We start from the raw sequence: 25,356 nt of genomic DNA on the forward strand, positions 1-25,356 counted from the left end.
AGGTAGTTTGATCTGCTTGTAGATCCTTTGCTTTCAGCAATGCGTTTTTTAAATGGGACTGGACATGCTCCTTTCCCCAAGAGACTGGGAAATCAGCTGAAATCATGCAGAAACATGAGACATGGCTACAGTGGCGAATTCTGGGTACGTCAGCTTGAAAGAAATTCAGATTACAGAGGACTAGATAACATGCCAGGATTTCAGCAGGGAGGTAACCTCTGTGGCAGGCACCCAGGGAAATAGGCAGGCTGGTTCAAGAGCAAAGCACTGCAGTGTGGGATCATAGCTGAAGTGCTTGGAGTGATATAATTAACTTGAAAGAGGGATGCAGCTGCATAAACTTCACATCCATGCTAGCTCTAGAAAAGGAGCAAGCTCCCATGATTGAAGTGTGATAAAAGGAGCCCTTCAGAGTTTGGTGGCATGAAGCAATCAATGCATGTTGAGGTCCAAGTAGTAGCTTTTCTGTATATGAGGGTGCTTGTAATTCTTTTTTGTCCATCCACCTGTGCATACTTGCATGCCCTGTGGAAAGACACAACAAAATTATAATGTTGACAGTCATGAGAGTACTCGACCCGTTTCTTTCCCTTTATGACAGCCCACAGAGTCCAAAGCCGTCCGGGCCATGTAAGCCACGCCAGCTGGAGATCTGCAACCATAGCTGCTCCTCCTGGGTCAGCCAGCAGGGTGCCAGGCTTACCACTGTTCTGCCAGAAGTACATAAAGTCCAGCATACAGGACGAGTGCAAATATCCAACAGAGATATAAAAATGAGGCTTATATCCTCATCTGGGTTCAAGCACCATATTACTGACTGCAGAAACATATACTGTTTGAGAATGGCAAAGAGCCCTTTAAAGCACAGAGCAAAAGCACAACACACAAGCGAGTAGAAATACAAATGTGAAACACTGTTGATTGCTGTGGAATTTCAGAAAGCACAGAAGCCCTGTCACAGGTAAGGCAATGTTAGTATCGGACCAGGACCCCTTAAACCTGACTTTCAGACCAGCATCTTGAATTCTGTTACCCCACCCAGAGGTGTTGATAGGTTGTATTTCACCTCTCAGTGAGACATGCTGGCAGTGCAAGAACATGTTCAGACATAAAAATGCAAATTAACTCACCTCATTACATTCTACATAGGGAATCAAATGCTGTATAACAATTTTTTTTCTTTTTTTTTAATTAACCATTTGCAGAGAGCGAGTCAAATTCTTCCAGCTTTGTAATTGACATCAGAGCAGACTCTGGGTTAATTCTTTGCTCCAAGAAAAGAACAGCAGTGCTGTGGCCCACAAAAAACTGCTGCTGCTTACATGGGAGTTTAATGCATTTGAATACTTAGTGTATTAAAATTATGTAAAATCTTTTAGTATCATTTCATTAAAATTTACTAATGGAAAGTGATATTTTCCCAAATGTCTTGTTACTCTTGGGGCATTTTTATCCTTTTATCAGTGAGTGTGTCTGCTTATGGAAGACATGAGAAATTTTTTTTTTAATCCATATTTCTTTCACTGTGTCTCAGTCAGAAAGTCCTTGTGTTCACACTAACAGTGAAAAAAAAAGTTTGAGGCTTTTTTGCAGAAAGAGTAATTTCCTGTAAACAATTTTTCTTCTTTTTTTTAAGTAAGGGAAATACTGTATGGGACCCTCTGTGTGACCCCATGTACTGCAGAGTGGGAGTTGGACATGCCAATATATTTGTTTCACCAGGTGAAGTTCTTGCTTCCCCTGCCACCACTCCTCAGAAACCAGAGTATAAATGCATTCATGAATTTAAATGCACTTCCTTTAAATAAGGTGTCCACATGAGTCACAGAAAAAAACTGACATCTTGAGATATACAAGTGTTCAAAGCTAAATTTTTAACGTGCAGCCTAACCTACTCCGTTCACAAGCATACTTGCCTGCAAGAACATGCCCTATTTCCATTAGTGCATACAGGGAGACCGACATGTGTGTTCATGGATTTGCACACACAGAGAATGAATGTAAATTATTTTTCAGGTCCATGCTGGACACTCTTAATGAATTACTGTCCTTAGACTTAGCTGTAAGTGTACCATTTCTATGCATACAGCCATACCAACTCTATTTCTCTTGAAAAATATATTATGATAGGGATCCCCACAAAAAACAAGGGCAGGAAGGTCTCCCAGGGTGCCTTTGAAAATCTTCCCCACAGAAGTTTGTCTTCAAAGGCTGTCCGAGTTCAGACATTCCAAAGTTGCAGCTTGTTTTTTTTTTGAAGTTCTCCAGGAAGCTTTGTTGCTGTGTGGCCTCAGGACGCTTCTGCTATTTGTTTTCATTTGACTTGTTCAGAAAAAATAAACCAGGTGGTACCAGGAAACCGAAATAATCTACTTACCAGCCTCCACAAGAGGGTGCAGTTGCATTTTGTTAAATCCAGAGCCAACCACAACTAATAAACGGTTTGCAACAGCTGCCTAGCTGCCTACAGAAATGACTAACAAAACAATTATAGAAAAAAAACAACCCTCATCAAGAGTGGTAAAAGACGAGAAAAATTATATTGAAACACACTGAATGTATTAATAAACAACACTGTTTGTCAGGTGATGTTGACTAAAAACCCTAATACCCTTAAACCATCTGTCAAACCTCAGTGGGATCCATTTGTAATTTTTCTTTGACCTAGTGAAAAACCACAAGTGCTTCAAGGGGAAGCCCTCAGCTATGAAATCTACTCTTCCATTTTAATTTGACTTCCCAGACATTCCCAGAGATATCATGCAGCAAGTAGAGCATTTTCTGATTTTATCAGCATAAATCTGCAATGGCCCTGGGCCCTTCAATAGCTCACCATGCATTCCCTGCGGTGTGATGAAGCTCAGAGTTGTTAGTGGCTATTTTGCACATCAGACTAGCAAGGGCTGTCTATATTACTGTAGGTTTTATTACATAAACACCTACCAGGCCCACCACGGGGACTAGTATCCCATTATGAAAACTTTACACACAAAGAACAACAACAAAAAAAGATACATGCCTGCAAGAACCAGGTGAAAGATCATAAAACTTAGCTGACCAAATGATTGATGTGCCAACAGGTGTGATGCCAACAGTAGTATTCAAACACCTGTCAAACAAACAGTCGTATTCAAACAAACCTCATTTGATTTGTTGCTCTGCCCTTCTTGATTGTTGGTCCCTTAAACCTGTGCTACCCAATGCTGGGAAATCCCCATCTCTTGGTGCTTTCTGATCAATATGGGACACTTTGATCTGGCACAAGTGACTGGGCTGAAGTGTGGGTGAAATCTGAGAGGTAGTGATAGTCAGAGCAGTTGATACTGGCTGGTCTGTTGGTCACTTTTTCTCATAAACTTGGTGCATCGCTCCTTTATTATACTCAGAAAAACATGTAATTAATTTGGCCAATGGGAAATAACAGGCTCTGTCTTCTACCCACTATTGTCAAGATGAAGCTTGCCCTGATACAAAAGAAGCCAGGACAAAGTTTGTCACATTTAGAGCAGAAGCTGTCCTGAAAAACAGACATTGAGATGACCATCAGTTCTAGAAAGTCAGTGACTCACAGCCACTTTTACAAGGCTATAAAATGGCCTGACAGGTTATCTTAACTACCCATAGCCTAAAAATTCAGTAAGAGTACCACATCCTGTATGTTTCTCAAAAATACTTTGCTGTTGTTAAAAAGAGGTTTGTGCCCATTTTTTTTAGAAACCAAATTTAGCAGTAAATTTCTAAGTATTAAATAATGAATTTTGCGGTCTGTTTCTAAAGCTGTAAGTATGTTTCTAAACACAAACTTTTGTGTGGTGGACAGAGATATTTTTTTAAAAAAAAGCAGTGCTCAGTTTTTTAAAAATGCCCAATTCTAGCAAATCAGTTGTGAAATCTCAGATGTGATTTTTCACCTCAAAGACCCAAGCCTTCCAGCACAGCTCTTTCACATTTTTTAAACAGTTTTCAAGTGTCCCTGTGAAACACCATTATTTCAAATATGTTGAAACACATTAAGTCATGCCACATGGATTTCATTACACTATGTTTGGTGTCTGTGAAATATACTTACCTTCATATAAAATTCTTATTGCTAGGTTGGAGTGGTCATAAGGTTCTCTAGGGAGGACATTTTCAAATGTGCTTGGTTTTGGCTTGACTGCTTCCCTCTATTGCTGCTCCAGAATTTTCTGTTCATAGTTTTTAATAGAAAAGTGGTTTCTGTAATATTGACTTTTTTCCACAGGAAAAAGCTGGTTATGCCAAAACAATGTAACATCCCTTTTGGGAAAATAAAAAAGAATCCAAAATGTTTTGAACTGTCCAAGCGAATCTAAATGTTTTTCTTCAGGATGGTTTGTCATTACTCATCATGAGTTTGTCATGGTTTAGGTCCCTCATTTCCCCCATCATCTGGTGTTCCTGAATGGATTGCATTTTCCATCGAGAACAATAGAGTTCCTTCTAGTTGTGTTATGATGATGCATCAAAGATGTCCCAAGCCCACATTTTAAAACAAAAATATTTTTTAACTTTCCACGGTTTTTTTTTTTCTCCCCAATTAGAAAACAAAAGCAAAAATATGGGACAGCGTAGAACACACAGTCTGACTTTCAATAGGCTCTATTTTGAAGGAACGAGGAGTAGGATAACTAAATTCTTGTGCTTTGGAAAATCCCACTTTAACCAAAAGTGAAAGGAAAAACAAGCAGAAGGAAGCACCATATCACCATGTCAGCCATACTAATGCAATCGTTAATGCCATGTATTTTAGCTACATTTGTCTGCATATTATTAACTAGCATTGCCTCATTATTATGAGAATAATAAATTTATCTTTTTAACCCATCATTTACAATTTATTAAATTAATAAAGAATAATGAATATTTTTTCTGAAAATAGCTCACAATTTGGAGAAATGTGTATTGGCAAATACTCTCCTTTCTTAAAAATTTTTTTTTTTTACATCATCCTTTTTATAGCTTCTAGTTCTGAATTCATGGCATGTACTTAGTTCTCCTGAACCTTTATATCAGCCCTTTTTTCCCTTCTGAAGAAGATGAACAGAAAGCTTCTGAGCAGCCATGATGTTTCATCACCGACTTCAGCACTCATGGAGGGGGCTCCGATTGGTTTCTGTTACGCTCCTTTCCCCCAAGAGCCAGATTCTCAAGAAGCATGGTGATAAAACAACAGGACAAATCCGGAGCCTGCAGAAGAAAAAGAGGAACAACTTGGAAGCAGTCTTCCTTATTTATTCGTTCCTGTACTTTTTTTCTTTTTAAGCAAATGTTGGAGAAGGGAAAAGCCGCTACCATTTTCCCACAATAGTTGTTGCATGGTGGGAGGTCCATTCCAGCTCTGCGTGCCTATCTAATCGCAAAGAAATGCTGGCTTAGCCTTTTAAGCCTTGGAACGAAACACCTCCATCTTCCTGGGTGAGTAGGACTTGTGGGAAGATATGCAGACAGTTTTTGGAGAATTCACCTTAGATCTGCTAAGCCCCTACATGCGAAGTGAGACTCTGCAGAGGCTCACTTAGCATCAGGTCAGATGTGGATGGATTATTAACACATACTGCAAAATGCATATATCTCTGACATCTGCATGGGAGACTTGCTAAAATTCAAAGGACTGTGTCCAGTTTGGAAGTGGAGGTGCTTCTCTACAACTCAGCTGGCAAAGTTGCTTCCTCCTAGCATGAGAAAGCAGCAGATTTTCACATTCCAAGTGTCAGAGCAGTGAGGCAGGCAATTGCCAAGAACAATCTTAGCCTAAGAAGTTGAAGTTGGGTGGTTATAGACAACTGCTTTTAATGGACCCACGCTTATCCCATCTCTTAATGTGATTTTCAGATTTTAAAAATCAGGTTTTCCACAAGTGCCTCTTGAGTAGTTGTTACCTCGGGTACCTCATTCATGACTCTCATTCACCCAGACACAGACTGTCAGGGAAGAATGGAAGAGACTGCAGTTGCTTCAGGGCAGCAAAGCAGATAGCAATAAGGAAACCAAAGGGTGTTCATCTGGAGTGGGGTGGGAACCGAGAGAGATGCGCGAAGAGCCAGGTAACAGTTAAACACCAGGGAAACAGAGCAATCTAGTCTTTCCTATTCTATTCCCCATCACCACTGCTCTCTTCTCATCTATTAATGCAATTACACCGGGGTTTCCTACTTTCTGAAATTTCAGAAAATTTAGACTGTTCTGGCTGCAGCTGAGGTGGGATAAGAAGTCACTGGCCTCCTCCCTGTGGTGTTACCTCTTTACTCATGCCAGTGAGCATAACTGTATGTATGTCACTCCCTAGCAAAGCTGCATCAACATACTCTTGGTTTTTAGAAAACTATTAGGAGACTTAAATTGACTAAGATCACATTGGCAGAACTACAAAAAATAGGAAAAAAACTACAATTGTAGTTATGCCAGCAGACCTGAGGGGACTGTAAGCTCCAGCTGAAGGAATGGTCATGAGAAAATAGAAGATGGGAAAGAAACAACAGGGACACAGAACATGCTGAGAAGAAAACCACACATTCGACAGCTGTCTAGTTTTCTGAGATCTCTAAACGGTGCACAACAGTTATGTCCACCTGTAACAGTGAACACCGTGACAGTGAAGAGCCCCATCCTGACTGAAGCTCTCCTCTAAGGATTTGTCCGGCATCCCAGACTGAGGGGATGATTTTGTTATCTCGGAATTATTCCCAAAGTAATAAACTTCATCACATTCACCTCTAAATGAAGAAAGCAGGCTTTCCGGTGCCCAGGGTTGTGACAGACAATTATCCTCAAAACATTAGGGCAAGAATAACAACAACCTGGCATGGAAAACTGAAGATCTGTTAAGCACTAAATGCATAATAAAGGGCATCGATACAGGCCTGAGGAATTTGTCCATCTTTAGTCAGAGTGGGAGCCCAGAGGAAAGGACCATACAAAGTCTCAAGAATGGCTGAGCATAAGAACAAACTACTGGCTGCTGATGATGAAGAGAATAAGATAGGGGAATACAACAGGGACAACTACAATGGGGTGGACACAGGCTGATTAGGAAAGGCTGGTCCCACAGGGCCACATTAAGACTCTGTATATAGTTGCTATGCCTTTTAAAAAAGAAGTTGACTAACTCTGTTTCACTTGGCTTCATTTTATGAAGTCATGCATAAAAGCGCCACAACAGCATGTGTGTTCCATAGCTAAAATTCAGGGTGCCTTGGAAGAGAAGACTGATGCAGAATCACCTAGCAGCACTCCCTAAATGCTGTATTAACTTGGATTTTGCAGCTAATAACCTTATGAAGTGTTTCTTCCATAGTAATGTCTTAGGCAGTCAGCACAAGAATAACAGAATAAGTATAACCGATAACAAATATGTGCAGGTCTCCCAAAGTCAGCAGAAACTGCTCCTTCATACTGTCTACCAAATGAGGTCAGAAGTCTCTTACAGGCTATTAACGACTAGCAGTGATGTCAAAACCAAAGTCAGTTCAGGTCAGTGTTACCACACATACTTCTTTTTCTCCTACTGTTTGTCATTTTCCTTTCTGAATAAGAGTATGTGACTCGCTTTGTGAGGAGGAGAGCAGATGTTCCAGATCTCTCAGAAGAGCACAGTGCCCAAGTAATTGCATTAAATTTTTCTGGACATGTATGATTTCATGAGTTTTGGATTTTTCAAACATGAAATTTAAATGACAAATAAAAGAATGAATGTGTCTGTGCAGCTTCTAAATTAAATCATGCAAGAACCAAAGATACAGGTTGTGTAGCTGCTGCCAAAGAAGGGTTGAGTGTTAAGTGTTCATCATAGGTGGCACTGCCCTTGAAAAAAAAGCAGCAGTTATTTTAAGTAACCATAAGCAATACTCATGCGCAATTCAAAGGAGATCTGATAAAAAGAGATAAAGATTAGAGTACAGCAATACGGCTTTCATTATACAATGTAATCCAGCATGTCTGATATAACTAGATGTGACACGAATAGCAACAGGTTTGGAAGTATAAGGTTTTCCAAGTCTAGCATGCTTTCAAAAATAACTTTAAATAATCTCAAAACCAGTGTTTGAATCAATGTTTTTCAAAAAGAACCCTCCACATACTTGCTAAAAGTATAATATGCATAAGTAGGTAGTCATGTTACACAAGATCAAACAGAAATATTACTTGAGAAAGAATGGAATATTTAATCTTGCACATAGATGTGCACACCGAACACAAAGATCCCGGGCATTTGGAGATGCAGAACTATTTTGAGGCAAAATGGGGCATCTGTGACAAAAAATTTTGAAGTTTAACATAAACCTTAAATGGAATACTTGCTTCAGAATAGGAAATGATGACAGATACACCACCCAGTGACTTAGCACTCCATTTCCTTACTGAACTACTATATTCATATGTAATTTGCATTATATTCAAGGAATATGCTTCACTTTAAAAAATCAATTATTTTATTAATAGCTTCACTTGAAGAAATTAACATGACAAAACAAAAACTACCCACTTATTCGACTAATACTTAGAATATTCAGATTCAGAACTACCCATGCTTTGCTAAATCTATTCTTAAAAACAGTGATGCAAGTGCTTAAAAGAAAGGGTGTGACTAATACTAATCAATTCCAAGAAGAACTGCTTTTTGTAATAGGATCACACAGTACAACGAGCAATGGGAACTTGGTCCATGAATTTTAGGAGATGCTGCTATAAAATACCAGTTTTCCACACTTTCAAAGAGTAAGCGATAGCTATTTCTCAGAAGGAATGAATTTAGGTCCAGAAGAACTTTTTCTATCTTTTAAAAGAAAATATTGTTTCAGGAGACCATGAACCACTACAATATTTTTCTATTTATTCCGATTTATTGGAAAACAATTCCACCAAGTGTTTTCATTAAGGTCTCAATGTTTCCAAATTACTATAAAATGTGCCATAGATTAACCTTTGGCATGTATCTTCAGAACACCAATCTGCCCACCTCCCTCAAAATAGCAGGGTACAAGTCCTACATTCCCAATTGTGAATCACTGAACCCACATCAATACCTGAAATATTGCCTTCCTCCATCTCTATTCCTCTGTTCCTCCTTTTTTTCTTTCTGCTCTTACATCTGTATTCCCCCTTATAACCCTAAAAATACTTCCTCTGGCATAGTATGTACTTGATCCTACCAACCATTAATTCGAACAGAAAAAACAAATGTTAAGGATTGTTTAAACATAAATGGTCACCTTCTTTAGAAATTAACTCAACTATGTGAGAATTCTGAAAGATACCCTACATTTAGGAAGGCATTTTTTGTGTACCATTTGCACAGATATTTAGGACTATGCTAATACCAACTAAAAAAGGAGGAGTTGGTGAATGCTGAGCCTGTCTGAAGGGCTATTTGGGAAACTGTATCCAGCAAACAGCCGCAATGAACCCCTACAGCAGTAAGCATCTCGCACCATGTTCCAGCCATACTACAGCATATGAGGGTAGCTCCTCTCTTTCCTGGACAAAATAAAAATATTAATTTAAACCAATAGAGCAGAAGGGGTGGGAAACTCCTAAAAGCAGGCACCGGCTTTGGCTGACTCACAGCTGAGCTGGTGTCAGTTCCAGCTGATGCCTCCTGAACAAATACCAAGCAGTGTCAGTCCACCTGCACGGCTCAGAGCGCTCACAGCACTGCAACAGATTTGCGCACCCACTCAGTGACAGCAGTGCAGCAGCATAAGGGAATTTTAACTAAGTAAAATGTGGCAACAGGTTGCAGGCTGGCTCGCAGGCAGAAGGTAGCAATGATGCCCCAGGTCCCCTCCATTAATTGCAGGATTAAATGGACTGAACCACCAGCAGTTTGATGGTTTTAAGTCACCTGCTCAACATTTCCTTATAAAAATGAGGAACACTCAGACTATCAGTGACAAGTGCAAGACAATTTAAGCAGCAGTCAATTTTTCCACTGCAATGAAAGCATGTCTAGCCTCCAAGACTCCCGACTCAAACCCTTAATCTATTCTTTCATGCCCATATGGCGTGGTTCTGAGCTTGATGTCAGTTATGGGACTGGTCATCTCATCTTCTCCCCAACTGTTCTGCTATTTTAATCACACTGTGCCTGAAATTATGTACGCTGGTCCCTCCACGATCAACCAAAGTTGATTACTGGCATAGCCCCAGTACTCTGTGGCAGCTGATAAGACAGCAAGTGGAGGTCACAGTTAATGGCTTTGTCTTTCAGAAGCCCACCAAATTATTCCTTATACTCATCCTAAGGAGAAAAAGCAATGGGAGAGGTGTGATGAACTGAGAAACCCAACAAACCTTTCTGTGCCATGTGGGCACAGCCAGGTGCTGGGAGAAAGGACAGCTATGTAATCCCATCCATCAGTCCCTGGCCTGAAACTCTTCAAGTCAAATTGCAGTGACAGCTAGCAAGAGCCAATATGCCTTAAAAGCATATAGCTTTTCAGCAAAAAAATAGCCAAAAGCTACAAAGCTTAAAAAAAACCTAATAACTTTGAAGCATAATGAAGAAGATTACATACTTGGGGCTTATTCCATTTTCCAGTTACCATTGTGCTGTAACCACCCAACATTGCCTGTGTATAAAAACCCCGCAACTGATACAGGTCAAACCTTGGTCTCACTCAAGACTACTGTAAGCCCAGCCGGTGCATTAAAGCCACAACAGACCCAGTGCTCCGACCAGCCTGCTAGACCTCCTCCTCAGTCGAATAATTCATGCTCCAGGTCAATTTGTAAAACTCACTGTTGGCTTCAATATTAAAAATCAGTTCTGTATAATGCTATTTAGGTTCCTGACTGAACAGGAACATGTTAAACTCCACTGCTCTAACAGGATTACACGTGTACAATTTATGGTAAGGAGTCTCCAAATCCAAAATACTTTAACTTTTTTGTACTTTGTTAACTGCTTCGTGCATTTACAGTCCTGTAAAAGCAAATGCTTTATCTTAAATTAAAAGATACAGATGGCTTTACTCCACAGCATTGCCTGGAAGACAAACTGGACATCCTGTTCAATTTTTTTTAAAGATTAAAAATATATTTTATTATTATCATTAGCGAACAATAGTTTCATATTCAGCCTTTGAACCAAATAAAGAGGCAAGAGATGTGAACACTATTCCAGTGTCAGATTTGACTATTAGAGAACTGAAAACAATGAAGTTAATGCTGAATGAGAACTGCCAGTTTGCCCATGTAAACTTTAGTAACATTGCTTCTTTAGGGCAATCTGCAGTTCTGAAGGCTAGATGCATTTGAACGACCTTTCTCCGTAAAGCCCACCTTGACACAAATCCAACGCTCTCTTCCTTAAAATGTGGAACGCTGACTTCTGGAATTGCGACGAGTGGGAAAGCCGTAACACAGAATACCACGGACTTACTGGTGCGTTATTTACAGGCTTGTCCTTTGTCTGCCGAGTGTTTGGGCGACAGGTCTGCGCGGTGGAGCAGCACGGGGCTGCCCCGAGCCGCCCGCGCTGCTCCCGCCCGCCGCCGCGGCCCCTGCGCTTCAGCAGGGTGTTGACCCAAAGGCATTAAGTTCACCCGACCTACGCCCTGGCCCACCTGGAGACGCCTGGTTGACGAGTTTTAAAGTTATTTTTGTCCGCCTTTCCCCCACCACGCCGCAGGGCTCCCGCTGCCGAAATCTCTCAGGTTCAGCTTTCACCTGCCGAGAGCCTTACCGAGACCTCCCGCCCGACGCGGCGGGCGGCGGGGGGCAGCCACGCGGCTCGGCCGCCCCCCCCCCCCCCATGTTTAGCCCGATAAGGGTCCCGCGACCCAGCCCCGCGTCCAGCCCGGGGAGACGAGGACGGGGGCAGGCCACGGCCCACGCCTCGCCCTCGGAGCCGCGGGGCATTGCAGCTCAAGCCCCGGCTCCCTCCCCGCCGCCCCCGCACCACGGACCCGCCGGGGAAGCAGCTGCTCCGGGCGCATCCACCATGTTGACTCCGTGCGTGGTGGAGCGGAGGAGGGGGCCGCCTCCGGCTCGGCTCCGCAGGGGCCGCCCGGCTCCCCCCCCACAGCCTCCGACTCGGGCACGGAGCTGTTGCCCCGGCCGGCAGGCGCGGCGAGCCTGGCCCGGGGCGCATGGGGCGGCCCCGGGGGGAAACGCGGACGGAGGAGGGGCCGCGGTGCCCGCCGGAGAGCCCGGCCGTAGGGGCGGGGAGTCTCCTCCTCCTCCTCCTCCTCCTCCCGCAGCGAGGCTCCGGCTCCCCGCACGCACCGGAGCGCCGGCTCCCTCCTCCTGCTCCTCGTCCCTCCTCCCTTCCCCTCCTCCCCCCCCTTCCCTCCCCGGGTCGCCGCGGCTCCGGGAGGAGCGGGGGGGGGCCCGCTTCCTTCCACCCCCCCCTCCTTCTCCCACCCGCCACGCCGAGGAGAGGCAGGTGAGGCCCCGGCCGCGTCCCCGCTCCCCCGCCCCGCGGGAGAGGCGGCCGCGATGGCGGCGGCGCCCGCCGAGGCGCTAGGCCCCGGCCGCCCGCCCCCGGCCTCTCCCCGCCGGGCGGCCCCGCCGCCGCGCCCCGGGTGTGGGGGGGCGTCCCTCATCCCCGGCCCCTTCCTCTGCAGAAAGTTGCTCGGCAACTTTTTTCCGGGCCCGCGCCCCCGCCCGCGGGGCCGAGAGGTCGGGCGGGCGGGAGCCGCGGCGTTCCGCGCTGCCCGGGGCCGGGCTGGCCGCGGGGGGCGGGCGGAGGGGAACGAAGTTTGGGGGGGGAGGGCAGCGCCGCGTGTCCCCGCCGCCGCGGCCCCTTCCCGGCCGGCTGCCGTGGTCGCGGGGCGCTGCGGGGCGGGTGCTCCCCGGCGGGGCGTGCGCTCCCCGGCGGGGGCGTGCGGCACCCGGCGTAACCCGGTCTCGGCTCGGCTCCCGGGCGCGGGCGGCCGAGTATCCGCACGGCCAGCCGGGGCTCCGGGATGCAGAAGGGCAGAATCCAGGAAACAGATTTGCGAGTTTTCTGTAGCTTGGCCTGAGTGGAATTATTTTATATTATTTTTCCCCCCCTTCATTGTTCTGGTTTGTTTCCTTGCATTGAGCTGGAACGCAACTGCTTTAAATTTCCGAGTCAGTAATTTCAGTGTTCAGTCATACCACTTTTCTAAGCCTCCTTGACTTCCTCACGCTTAGGGAGCGTGCGGGACACATGCAGGCCCCTGTGCCAGCCGAGGCTGTCCCTGACTTTCCGCGCTGCGTGGACCCGCAGGCAGGCTTGCTGTGCGTAAGGCTGTGTGCACATCCCTCGGGCCGAGGGCTAGCGTGGCATCTTCCCCGTTGTACCACAGTGCAAACACACGGGTTTGTTGCATGCATTTCGGAATGGTCCGTTACAGATGTCCGTATGTGGGCACGGTCTGCTTTGTGCCAGGAAAACTGGGATAGAAATATTTCTCAACCTCATGTTGTTAAGAAGGTGTATTGAGATGTACCTGCTGGATTCAACACTAAGCAGAGGCTGGTCATTAATCAAAAAATAGATGTTTGGATTTATTTAAACTGGCAGAATGTTCCAAAACTGGTTTAAAACTCAGAGTGTGTTGCCAAGCAAAGTGTATTGTCTTTTTCTTAATAATTCTTGAACAGCTGAATGAAACTTCAGGCAAATTTTTCAAGCAAAATTGGCATTCGGTGAGGGAAGCAAGATACAAAAGTTTACATTAGAGCCTTTTCCTTTCAGTTTTGGAAAGTAAGCCCTTGAAGAGAGATTTCTAATAAAATTTGTCTATTATGCTTGCAGTATCTCTGTCTGTAGGTAGTACAGTTTTGCCATAACTCAATGTTTCTGCAGGCTTCATAGGTGTAAAGAGCTGTTCCTTTCCAAACAGCAAAACCTTGCACTTCCACTCGTGTTTCTCCTGCATGTCAGTCAATTTAGCTATAGGAGGTTCTTGCTGAACATGGAGCAGAGACTATGGGTGTGTTTTGCACAGCTAGGGTGTCAGGATTAGTTTTGGAATGAGGTAGTGTCCATTATCGATCGGAAGGAGAGCAGCACTGGTGCTGTGCTGAATTTCAAAGAAAAAGATCCAACGACACCAGGCATGTGAAAAGGTGACAGTAGTTGGTAGCAGTGATGGTAATTATTCCACAGGTTTCTTTAGCTTTATTTCCTCAGGAGGTACAGCTGAAATGCAACTGCAGTATCTGTGCCATCAGTCCCTCATTAGGCTCTTCTGGCTGTTAGATGCTTTCAAACAAATTTGGCAGCAGAGGTCTCCTAGGTAAGCAATTTCTACCAAATTTGTGAAAATAAGGAAGCCAGGTAGAAGAGAGCCCTTAACCAGTACACCAGAGAATTCACATCAATGCTTATCTCAAGCTGGAAATGGATGCAGGAAACGAGGCCTCCCTGATATTGCTGCGTGCAGCACTACTGGTCTAGTTTTCAATAACTTTTTAATATTTGGACCCCTCTTTGAAATCTGAAGAACTTAATTTGGAATGAGAGTAGTGAGCCCAAGGTAGCTTTAATCTGTATTTTGTATTATAAAGAGAAAATTTCAAGGGGGATATTTATTGCCTAACAACAGTTCTTTGGCTGTGAAATGAATGAAATTGGAAGTACGTTTAAGTTGCAATGTTATTTGAAATTGCTAGAAAAAGACATCATAAATCTTTGGTGTGCTGCATACTGTGTAACAGAACTATTGAAAACCTGCAGTTCACAGTTTAGGGGTTTTATCAGTATTCATGTAGCAGAGCAGAGAAGTGTGGTTCTGCACTCGAGGAATACTCTTTGTTTTGAGCTTTGAATACTTTCTGCAGCTCCTGAAGAATGAAATCAGCACTCTCTTTGCTCCAATAAATGATGACCGTCATGTGAGAGTGATGTGAAAGTCTGTGGTGTGGCACATGCCAGTTTATGTGGTCAAAGTTTACTTTATTAACTGCTTGGGTTTATGTTTCTATATGCACTATCTGTGGACAAAGCTGTCTATTTGCAATAGATAATTCCTTGTGTTCAAACCATTAGTTAAAAGAAATATGTTCTTTCATCTGTATTCCCTACTTGGATCCAACTGTTTTGCCTCGTATTTTGATTGCAGTTCGAGTAAGCTGCCTTGATGTTAATTTAAAAATTGGTGTCGGAATTAACACAAAGACTACTTGAGGAATGCATCCTTATTCTGCTGCGTCACATCAAGCAGCCTTTTTCAGATAGGATGCCTTCTGTGCATACGTGCACAGTCTGTGGTTTCTGTGAAGCCCTTGTGAAAGATTTCAGGCTTTTGGTACTGGAAGTCCTCTGCTAGTTGGTGTAACAGATTGATTAGTGAGGGAGAAATGTAGTTTTCTCAAACTACTGTAACAGAATGGTTTAGGTTTTGTCCTGGAGGAACTACCTCCAAATACAAGTAAATAGCTTGTTCTTGGTACTTACTTTGTTTTTCTTCTCCTTAAGAATGCCAGTAGGATGCTGTTTTATAGTGATGGATTTTATGATGTGGCAACCACTGAACTTTAATTTTTTTTTTTTAAATACAAACTGCTTTAGGGTTGCCATATGGTAACTTCTTTCAGTCACTACAGTCCCCAGCTGCATTCAAAACCCAATGACTTAGAGCAGTAGGGTTCCAGATTGTATTATTAATTGCCAGGTTTTGAAGGCAAACCTGGACAAATTCCCATACGTATGCTGAATTTAGTAGGGAAGAAGTCATGCTGAAAAGATGCTGTCAACTAACTGTAGGACAAGTTTAATTTTTAAGAGGTCATTCTTACTGCCTTTTCCACCTATGGGCGTTTATCCTTAACAGTACCAATGCAACAAAGCAGAAACTGGCACCAAAGCAAGTTATTGAAATGAGCGGGACTGCACCCTTAGGTAGAGTTAACGTGCACAGCTGATGGCAGGATCAGAGATCTAGATGATAGCAACATTAATGCTAGAACTTAAGTAAGTAAACGTTATTACTTATGCATGAGTTTTGTTCCCTTTAGATTTAAACACGTATTCTTTAAAAATGTAAAGGATAACTGGAAATAGTTTGGGTAGGCACCTGCATAGGGCACCAGGTTTCACACTGTGTCCCAAGTCAGATCAAAGGTGTGCTCAGCTGAAATGAGCCCTGGAGCTGATGGTCTCCTGTGAGGATTACTAGCCCTGGTTTGTGTCCAAACTCCACAGCCCAGCAGGATTCTGCTGTAGGGATCGTTCGTAAACGACTCCAAGGCTGCGTTGACTGTTGTGGCTGAGATTAGGGTTTTGTTTCGATTTTTCTTGACTGTAGTGTTAGGTAATGTTGCAGGGTATGGTTGGAGAGTGCCGAGGAAGTAATGACCACTAAAACCTCAGACTGGCATCATCTGTAGTTCAGCTTCTTGAGTACTTGAAGATGGAGCATAGGAAGTTAGATAACTTTTTTTGCTAACCTGGCTGTATTTTACCTTTGTATTTTTGGAAGGCAAACGCTATTACAAATGTTATATGAGACATTCTAGTAAGTATCTATATTGACTGTGTCCATATCTTCAACGTTTACGTAAATTCTGAATTCTAATAGCACTACTGAACTTCAAATAATTCGTCTTTCAAATTTGTACTTCAGGGGGATGGAAAACTTCTGTGGCTTATGATACATGTTTCTGTGGGTTTTTTCACACAAGAAGTCTGGGAAAAATAAATGATTCTTCAGAAGTGTTTAGCTGCCCCTTCAGTTCAGATTTTAGGATCAGGTAGACCAGGTTTACAAAAGTGAATGACTTCATTTACTTCCATTGACAGTGAAGCTGAGTCAACCCACCCACCTAAGTAAGGGCCTTTAACTTTGTCTCGGGGAAACTTTCAGGAGCGTTGATCAGACATTTAAAGCCATATTGGAAGTCTTTGGTTCAGTGGGGTTAATTTCCTTTGCTTGCATATGGCCAAAGCACCTTCTGATCCTGCAAAACTGAGACAGTAGTAGTGTTTTATTGATTGTGTGAATGATGGGGCATAACTGCAGTCAGGTCTCAGGTATGCTTAGCAGGACTGATGGCCCCGTTACAAAAGAGGGGTTGGAGTGGAGGACTGTGTTCATGTTCAGTCCTGTTCCAATGTTTATCCATAGTTCAAGTAAACTTCTTGATGGTGCGCATGAAGTTCAGCTTCAGGATGACAAAATACAATATCTGGGCTAAAGGTTTTGAAATTTTCTACCATACTTAATGCCCTCACAATTTTAAGAAAAGGCAGTGCTTGTGTGAGGTATTTAAAGAGTAATTGGAGGGTACTATGACTCTCTTCTGTATTGCAATTGTATAGCATTATAACTGGTTTGGCAGTCATCCAGGAAAAGATGACTTAAAACTAATAGTGAACAACCTGGTTTTAGTAAGTTATTTTTAGCATGGTTAGATAAAAAAAATAATATTTATGTTTAAAATATGACAAAGGAAACCCAGGTATGAGTTATGTGTATCTGCTTGCTTTTCAAGAACATTTTATGAGGGACCAAAATTGTGACTGACACTTGTAACCACATAAGAATCAAAAAACCCACCAAAACACCTCCAAAGTCCTCCTATATACCTTGCTTTTCCTGTTTCTGGTTGGTTTTTAACAGCTTAGCTTATTCAGTGTAAATACTCCTATTTTGCCAGCAACAGTACCCCAAAGTCCAGAAGCTAAAAGGCTGTGCACAGGATAGAATGGTCACAGGCTTTCCTGGTTCTTAGGCTCCCTTCCTGAGCATCCAGGACTGCCCAGCATGTCAGACGGTGGAGATCAGCGGTGAACCTCTGGTCTGACTCAGAGGTATTTGTGCTAGATGGGCTTCCGGACTGATGTGTAATGGGCTGGCCTGTCCATAGACTTAACTTAATGAACATGTGCCTCAAAGATGAGCAGCACTGTTAAGGCTTTGGTCAAAGCATGCACCACTGAAAAATGAGTATATTATTAATGTCTAGAAAATATTCTCATTTTCAAAATATACATTTATCTGAAACCAGCATTCATTTGGCAAACTGTGGGAAAGAGAACATTAACAAAGAGCTGCAGTTGAGGAAGGAAATTTGAACATAAATACAAAAGTTTTGTATTTCATTTTAATGTATTTATAGCAAATAAGTTAGTAGTACATCTTCCAAGTTAGTTTTTCAGTTCTCTTGTATCGCCTTTCTTTGCCTTGGTTCTGATGCTGTTTTTCTGAATGTCTGCAGTTTGACATGAAAATCTTACCTTACTGATTTCCAAACCAAGGTTTTCAGAAGCATATTAACAGACAAAATTTGTAATGTTTCAGTCAAAAGTTTAACAAGGTTAGTCAGTGAGAAACAGAATTAACATGCAGGCCTGAAATTTGTGTAAAATAGTGGTCTCCAAACATCTTAAAAATCTGCACCAAGCCTAATACCCAACTTCACATTTTGAAAATCTGTAAAGACATAGCATTTATATTTATGTGAGGGCTAAGCAAGGGTGAGATGAAATAGGAGGAAAGCTTATGGTAATAAAAGAGAGTATTTTGTGCCCCTTTCCCATAACTTCTTGAGCTGAAAACAGTATGTGCCAGCAGAGTATTTTACTTCTGGTGTTTTTGTTGATACACAGTATTTGTGACTAGCTTCAATTCCAGTAGTTCACCTGAAGTACTCCACGTTTTCTTAAAGATATGAACTTAATATTGGTGCTATGATGAAGCTGCAAATGTATGGAATAGTGTATCTTATGCACTTGTACGTAATTTCTCTTAATAGAAAATCTTGCAATACTTAGTGACAGGTGAACCTGAAAATACAGAATTTTTTTCTTTTTCCCAATGCAAATTTATGCAATGTTTAGATAAGATCTGTATGGCAAAGACAATTCTCTACTTTGCATGATGACCAGTCCAAGTGAGTTGTGTATCATTCTTGTGAGAAGGCTGTCCTGTACTGCATGGAGATGGAAGACTTGTGGTTTTCAGGTTTGTTTGGTTTTTATCCTGAATTGTAACAGTGCTTCTCCTTGATGCACGTGTTCATTAAGAAAGAACAGCTGTCATGAATCAGACCAGAAGCCCATCTAGGTAACTATCTCCCTTTTTTATTTCCTCCCCTGCCCCATTCAGGAGAAATTCTTAACATCTCAAGTAAAAGTTTTTTGGAAGTTCCATTAAAGGGAAAATTTCAGAATGGATTCTTTCAGTAACAGGTGGCAGTTCTGATTTTGCCTGTTCTAAATAAACAGCATGCAGGTTTCCTTCCAGCAGTAATATCTTAAAATGTAAGTGTGCTCTCTTTTTTCTGAGGTTTCTGAGCCATGTGATAGTTGGGAATTTTGCCAAAGTATGTTCTTTGGTTTTGTTTTTTTGGGTACATCCTGCCCCCCGTCCTCCCCCCCCAAGTTCTAGGTAGAAGATACATTAATAGAATGGTGAAGTCCTGAAAGCAAAGAGAGGGAGGGATTTGTTTAACTGATACCGATGTTAAATATTTGTTTAAATGATTATTAAAGGTTGTAATAGCTCCTCCGTACCTAACTGAAAAACATGCATCGGATAGAGAAAAAGAGTGTACAAATCTCACTGTGGACATCCATGTTTATTGCTGTTTTTATAGTAAAGTTAAATACTCCGTTCAGGAGCACTTACATCATAGAGCAAAATACTGTTCCTTTTGAAAATGATTACCCGTGAAGGAAAAATAAGGGAAAACCAGGATAATTCATGAGCTGTCAACTAGTCAGTTGGGGAAATTATCCTGGGTCAAATTCCTTTTCTCAGCAGTCCTACTTCTCAAACCTGAAACGTATTTGATTAATATTCTGTAGGGGGTGAATAAAAAAAAAAGTTATGTTTTGGGACATCCTTGTGTTGTTTTTTTTAGTTCTGTGGTCTTCAAATGAGTGAGCAAAATGCAAGTACAAAATATTCAATTTCAGAAGACAAACACATTAAATGCTAACTAGAGGCTAAGATGCAATATATGGACACTTTTTTTTTACTTTCAAGTACAGTTCTGTACTGTCTTTTAAGTACATTTATATACTTAATTCATAAGTCATAGTGGTTGAGGTTATTTAAAGTGATAAGCTTTCAAAATAGCTTGCTGAATAATTATATATATTACGTAATTTGCTAAAGATACCAGTCTTTTGCATCCTAGGAAATATTTCTTAGCTTGTATGCTGTAGAAATCTGTAGGACTGATTGATTCAGGCTATTATGATGTATGTAAAATGAGACAAGTGATAGTTTATAGATTAAAAAATTATTTCCCTGGAAATGTTTGATTTGTTTATACAAAGTAAGTGTATTTAAATATTCTGGAATTAATTTGCATTGGTTGTTAAATGTAGGGCTCCTTTGATTACTTCCCCCTGCTTCAGCTTAGGTCTAACATACCTTCAGAATGCTATTTAAATTTGGTGTATACATGGTGAAATCATAGCTAAGTTAATACAAAGTGACTTACGTTAACAAACATGCCACTTTGATTTTATATGGTTATTTAAAATTCTTTTTACTTAGTTTTACACTTGTGCTTCTTCATTCTTTTCCCAAAGAAAGGTTGAGTTGTACTGGTCAGTAAAATATATTGACTGTAGCTATACATTAGGTTTACACTAATCTTAGCTTTTTGCCAGGGGCATGTATTTTCTGCATGTGTATTTAATGTAAGGATAGAGTGTCTTAATAATTATTTTAACCTATATATGTAACTATTTAAGCAATGAAAGCCCAAGTTATATGCCAGACTTTTTTTTTTTTTCTTTCTTTCTAATTTATGTTCGGTGGCATTCGAATTGAAATTCTGATCAAAATTCATATAAATATCCACCGTTACATTTTAAAGTACACGTTAATAATATGTTGCCTTTTAGATAAGGATACAGAAGGCAATAATTCTAAATGCAAAACACATTTTGTTTGAAATCTGTTGGATTTATTTAAGAAAGGGAATGTTAGCTTTAATTTGTTAATTAATTTTGGTCACCAAAACCTCTAAGGTGTTAGAATGGATAGATCTCATACTTGTAAATTTTTGTTTTCTTTGAAAATATGAACAAAAATCTCTCCTCTGTCTTTTAACCTTATCTTCTCTAAATGTTTCTTGGATTCTAGTGAATTAATATATAAATAATATTAATTGGCGCAGGGGATCCTCTACACTTGTAACAGCTTATGTTACCTCAGGTATGTAGGTGTTCAAATTCTGATTCCAGGTGGTTATGTATGAGCTATGCTGGTTTGGTGATTTGAATTTGTTTAAAAGTTTGGTGGCCAACAATGTGATTTAAAAATTATTTAAACTTAATACAGGTTATCCTAACAGTAAATTTGGGTCTGAATGTAAATTGATGTTACAATTTAAAAAAAATACTTTATTTAAATATTAAAAACATGCCATCAGAAGGGTAACTTTCCATTATAAACATGGCATGTGGTCAGTCAGCATGTGACTTAATTTGGCTGTGCAGGTATATGCTATTTTATTTTTGCTGTTATATGAATACTTAGAAGTAAACATTGTTTACTACATTATATGTCGTATAGTGTAGCCAGGTAACTAGGTAACTTAAGTGATGGAATCAAATCATATTCAGGCCAACACAGTGACCTGCTAAAACTTTTGAGCAGGTGGACTGACCACAGTGTAAGACGCTCTTGAGGAAACCCTGGCAGCACTGATGGAGAATTGAAAAGTTCGTAAGCGTTATTGCTGCATGATTTCTAAGGCTTGGAAACCATGCCATTAAACTGTTGCTTCTCTTTAAAGTATTTCCTAGACCTGAAGGATTGTTACTTTTCCCACCTCAGTGACTCTGAAACTGAAAAGGTGAGGCAGATGCATTAGATAGTGCAGTTTTACAGTCAGAATGTTTGAATGAGATTATAGTCTCTTTTTAAAAACATTGCCGTGTAAAACAACTTTTCCTGTGCTTTAAACTGAAATGGAGATTAATTTTTTTCCATTTTTAAAAATTGTTTATTTCATCATATCAATTATATCTGTATATATATATTTATAATTTTTTTAAGCTAATTAGGAAGTGGAAAATCTGAACCTATTTTTATTCACAAATATTTTATCATTGCTGTTTTAGGACGTGATCCTTTTTCACACTGAAGCCAAGTGCAAAATTCCCCTTGACTTCAGGGAGAACTGGATTAGCTTTACACAAAAGGACCAAATTGTCCTCTGGAATAAGTGGAGGCAGCTCTATTCAAGTAGACTTCATTAGAGTATAAAATGAAGACAAAGAAGTGTTGCCTGCCTTTACAGGCGATGAAATTGGATCTGTTAGCTCAGAACAGCTAGGTTAATTTAACAGTTGAATCAAAGACTTTTTCTTTTTTCCAATTAGATAATACACTTACACTAATTCACTGCATTGAGCAGTGAATAAAATGCTACTTATTTTTGACTACAGATATTTTACAGAAGCTACAATCAGTTTATGAACTCTGTCTATATGACAAGAATTACCATGAGAAAACTCAAAACACTTTATAAGCTGTTAACGAATGTTCAAGCAGTTTATCCTTAAATAGCTGAAAGAGATCTGCGTACTGTTTAAATGTAATAGGCTTTATATGACAAGTTGTGTGGTGTTTGCGGGACTTTGTATTTTCAGCACAGTCTGGCAGTCTGAGTGGCTTTCTGTATTCTTGCTGAGATGGGAAGAGGGTAATTCATTTACACCAAAAGTCAGACTAGATGTTATCCCGTGTGTTTGCCAGTGGTATTTGGAGTAATCCTGCTAACTTCCACAGTACACAGTAGTGCCTTTGGCATCTTTTTTCTTATGCTTTACACAACAGTATCTGTATTGTGTACACAAACAATGAAGAAACAGTATTTGAAAAATGAACTCAAATATAGTGATTACTTATATAATACTCTGATATATTTCTTGTAAAATGTATCATTTGTCACTCTTGCATATCAAGTTTTTCTTTCCGTGCTTCTGGTATCTGTGGGGATCATGAATCGGTTCAGCAGTCTGTGATGATTTTGACCTCAGCACTGTATGGCTTTCTTTTCTCTTTGAAGTTTCACAAAGGGAAGGGAGGCTAGAACATTGTAATCTCCTTAGAATAATTTGTGGACAAGTCCTTAAATGCTGCTTCGCATTTCTTTATTAACACTTCACATGAAATAAAATCTGCTCCCTGGGAAGAATGCAGATCCACTGAGCTCTCAGCCGTTTAGCATACATAGCTCTGCAGAAAAAACTTCCGCAAATAACTGCTGCTGCAATATTTAGCTGGTGTTAAGGGGTTAAGTAGTAAACTGAAATTCTCTGAAGCACTTGAGGCGCTGTAATTTACAAAATAAGACACAAGAACTGTTTTAAGATTAGTCATAGTTAGGAAGCTTATTGAACCACCGGCATCTTCCCGGAAACATCCTGTGTTTTTGTCGTCATCAGCTAGCTTCATCTATTCAGGATTTTAACTGCTCTTTGGTTTTTAGGAACTCTTGCTGCAACTTCTTTGTGACTAAGGCCATTGTCAATCAGTCCTGTCCTGCCCATGCCAGCCAACTGTCCCCTTAATGCAGCAATTCACTTGGATGAATAGTGCTCATACTTTAAGGAGACAATAGCCTACCAGAGAGAGTGCCAAGCTGATTTAACTTAGCACAAGTGTGAAAGAGTTTTTAAACGGATGCTGTCAACTAGCATTGACCCGGGCTTCAGCTGCCTGAAAATTGTTACAACCTGATTGGGAGTACATCCAGATTTGTTTAAATTATTTTAGTTAATCAGTTGGCTGCAGAGAGCATTAGTACCCCAGAAACTTGTCAGGCGATCATCCTTGGTATGTCAGAACTGCAGCAGACATGTCCTGGCCAAATGTACAACACTGCTTTTAAAATGGACTCTTTTTTTCTTTTTTTCTTTTTTTTTTTTTTTTTGTCAGTATGCTGCTAAATTGACGAAAGGATACAGGATTCATGTTGTAATCTGCTCTTCCAGTTCAGTTTAATGCCACAGCATGTGTTTGAAATACTTAGTCGGATGTGTAATACAGTGTAAACCCACAACTGTAACGTGCCATTACCGTAAGACTTACAGAGCTGAGCTACCATTTAGCCAAACCAGCCACTAGATTATCCACTACCTGGAAACGTTTAGAACTGGACAGAGTTTGGGAAAACTGCATTGCCGCTTTGCTGGCCAGAAATTCTTTTTGCATTTTTAGTTTTAGTGGAGGTTGAAAAGACACTTACCTTACAGGTACTCCATCACTTGGATGCAGAGCGTTTGGTGCTGTGCATTCTTTCTTCCCCGATAAGTGTAAGCGCGGGCCTTTTCTTAAGCATAGTTTGGAGTCTGATATGTCTTCACTGCACTTACAAAGGGAAGAGAGAAGGTGAAAAAAGTTAAGGAAAAAAACATGTGGAGAAGATGCTCCCTAAATTCCTGATGTCTCTGTTTCAGGGAGGCCAGGAAATGTGAGAAAAGGAGCTACTTCTGTCGAGAGCCTGACAAAATTTGGGAATTATACTAGATGTGTAGAAAGGATACTGTTAACAAAATTCTCAGTTTAAAGGAGGGAAAAATTCTGGTGGTTGGATGCAATGCTTGGTGAACTGGTGTTTTCCCAACAGTAAGTAGTGAGTATGTTTGGGGGCGGGGAGGAGGGTGTTTTCTTGCTTCTCTGAGATCATTAGGCCCTTACAGCTGCAACAACATCGCTACTAGTTTAGATACATTTGTGGAGAGAAAAAAGCAGCATTGTTACTTCAGTGCCTGGCTAGAATAAGTAGTTTGTTAAGCAGTGCCATGAGATTGTTAGTTGTTTTAAGGACACTCCAATTAGTAGATGTGCAGCTATTAATGAGTAAGTGTATTGTATACATCAGAAAAAAATGCTCAGATTGGAAAGGATGAGGAACAGGAGCTGGAATAACTTCCAAATATTAAAGACTAGAAATTGATTTGGAGCTGTCAGTGTAGCATGGATTTATGAAGGGGAAGTCATGCTTAATCACCTTCTGTGACTGGCTGGGGGGTGAGAGCAGAGCAATGAATATTGTTTATTTTGACTTTAGTAAGGTTTTCTGCATGGTCTCCCATAGCATCCTCAGACAAACTGATGAAGTACATGCCAGGTGAGTGAACAGTGAGAGTGACTGGAAACTGGCTGAACTGCTGGGCTCAAAGGTCATCAGCAGTGGCACAAAGTCCAGCCAGAGGCCAGTTACTAGTGGTGTAGCGTGGGGCTCCGTACCAGGGCCAGTCCTGTATTACACCTCCATTACTGACCGAGGTGGTCACACAGAGGTGCAGCCTCGGCGAGTTTGCAGAGGATATGAAACTGTGAGGAGTGGCTGGCAAACTAGAGGGGTGTGCTGCCTTCCAGAGGGACCAGGGACCTTGGCAGACCAGAGGAATTTGTTGATGGGAACCTCATGAAGTTCAATAAAGGC

The 25,356-nt window shown here is 41.3% G+C and overlaps 1 protein-coding gene and 1 long non-coding RNA gene across 4 annotated transcripts in view; one reads left to right on the forward strand and one right to left on the reverse strand.

The window, feature by feature from the left end:
• Window positions 1-497: 497 nt before the first annotated feature.
• On the reverse strand, window positions 498-12,123 carry LOC121084549. Of its 3 annotated transcripts, XR_005826774.1 has the most exons (3): window positions 11,302-12,123; window positions 4,070-5,208; window positions 498-525 (listed from the first exon to the last, which is right to left on the reverse strand). It is a non-coding gene; the product is annotated as an uncharacterized LOC121084549 (long non-coding RNA). The 3 variants fall into 3 exon arrangements; XR_005826773.1 differs by lacking the exon at window positions 4,070-5,208; XR_005826772.1 differs by having other exon boundaries at window positions 498-5,208.
• Window positions 12,124-12,242: 119 nt separating this feature from the next.
• YES1 (YES proto-oncogene 1, Src family tyrosine kinase) overlaps window positions 12,243-25,356 on the forward strand; it is a 52,855-nt gene continuing 39,741 nt past the window's right edge. The window contains exon 1 of the mRNA XM_040586159.1: window positions 12,243-12,406. The gene's annotated coding sequence lies outside the window, so the exon portion shown is untranslated. The remainder of the gene's footprint in view (window positions 12,407-25,356) is intronic.

Source organism: Falco naumanni, chromosome 3, assembly GCF_017639655.2.
Source record: "Falco naumanni isolate bFalNau1 chromosome 3, bFalNau1.pat, whole genome shotgun sequence".
In the NCBI taxonomy this organism is placed as follows: domain Eukaryota; kingdom Metazoa; phylum Chordata; class Aves; order Falconiformes; family Falconidae; genus Falco; species Falco naumanni.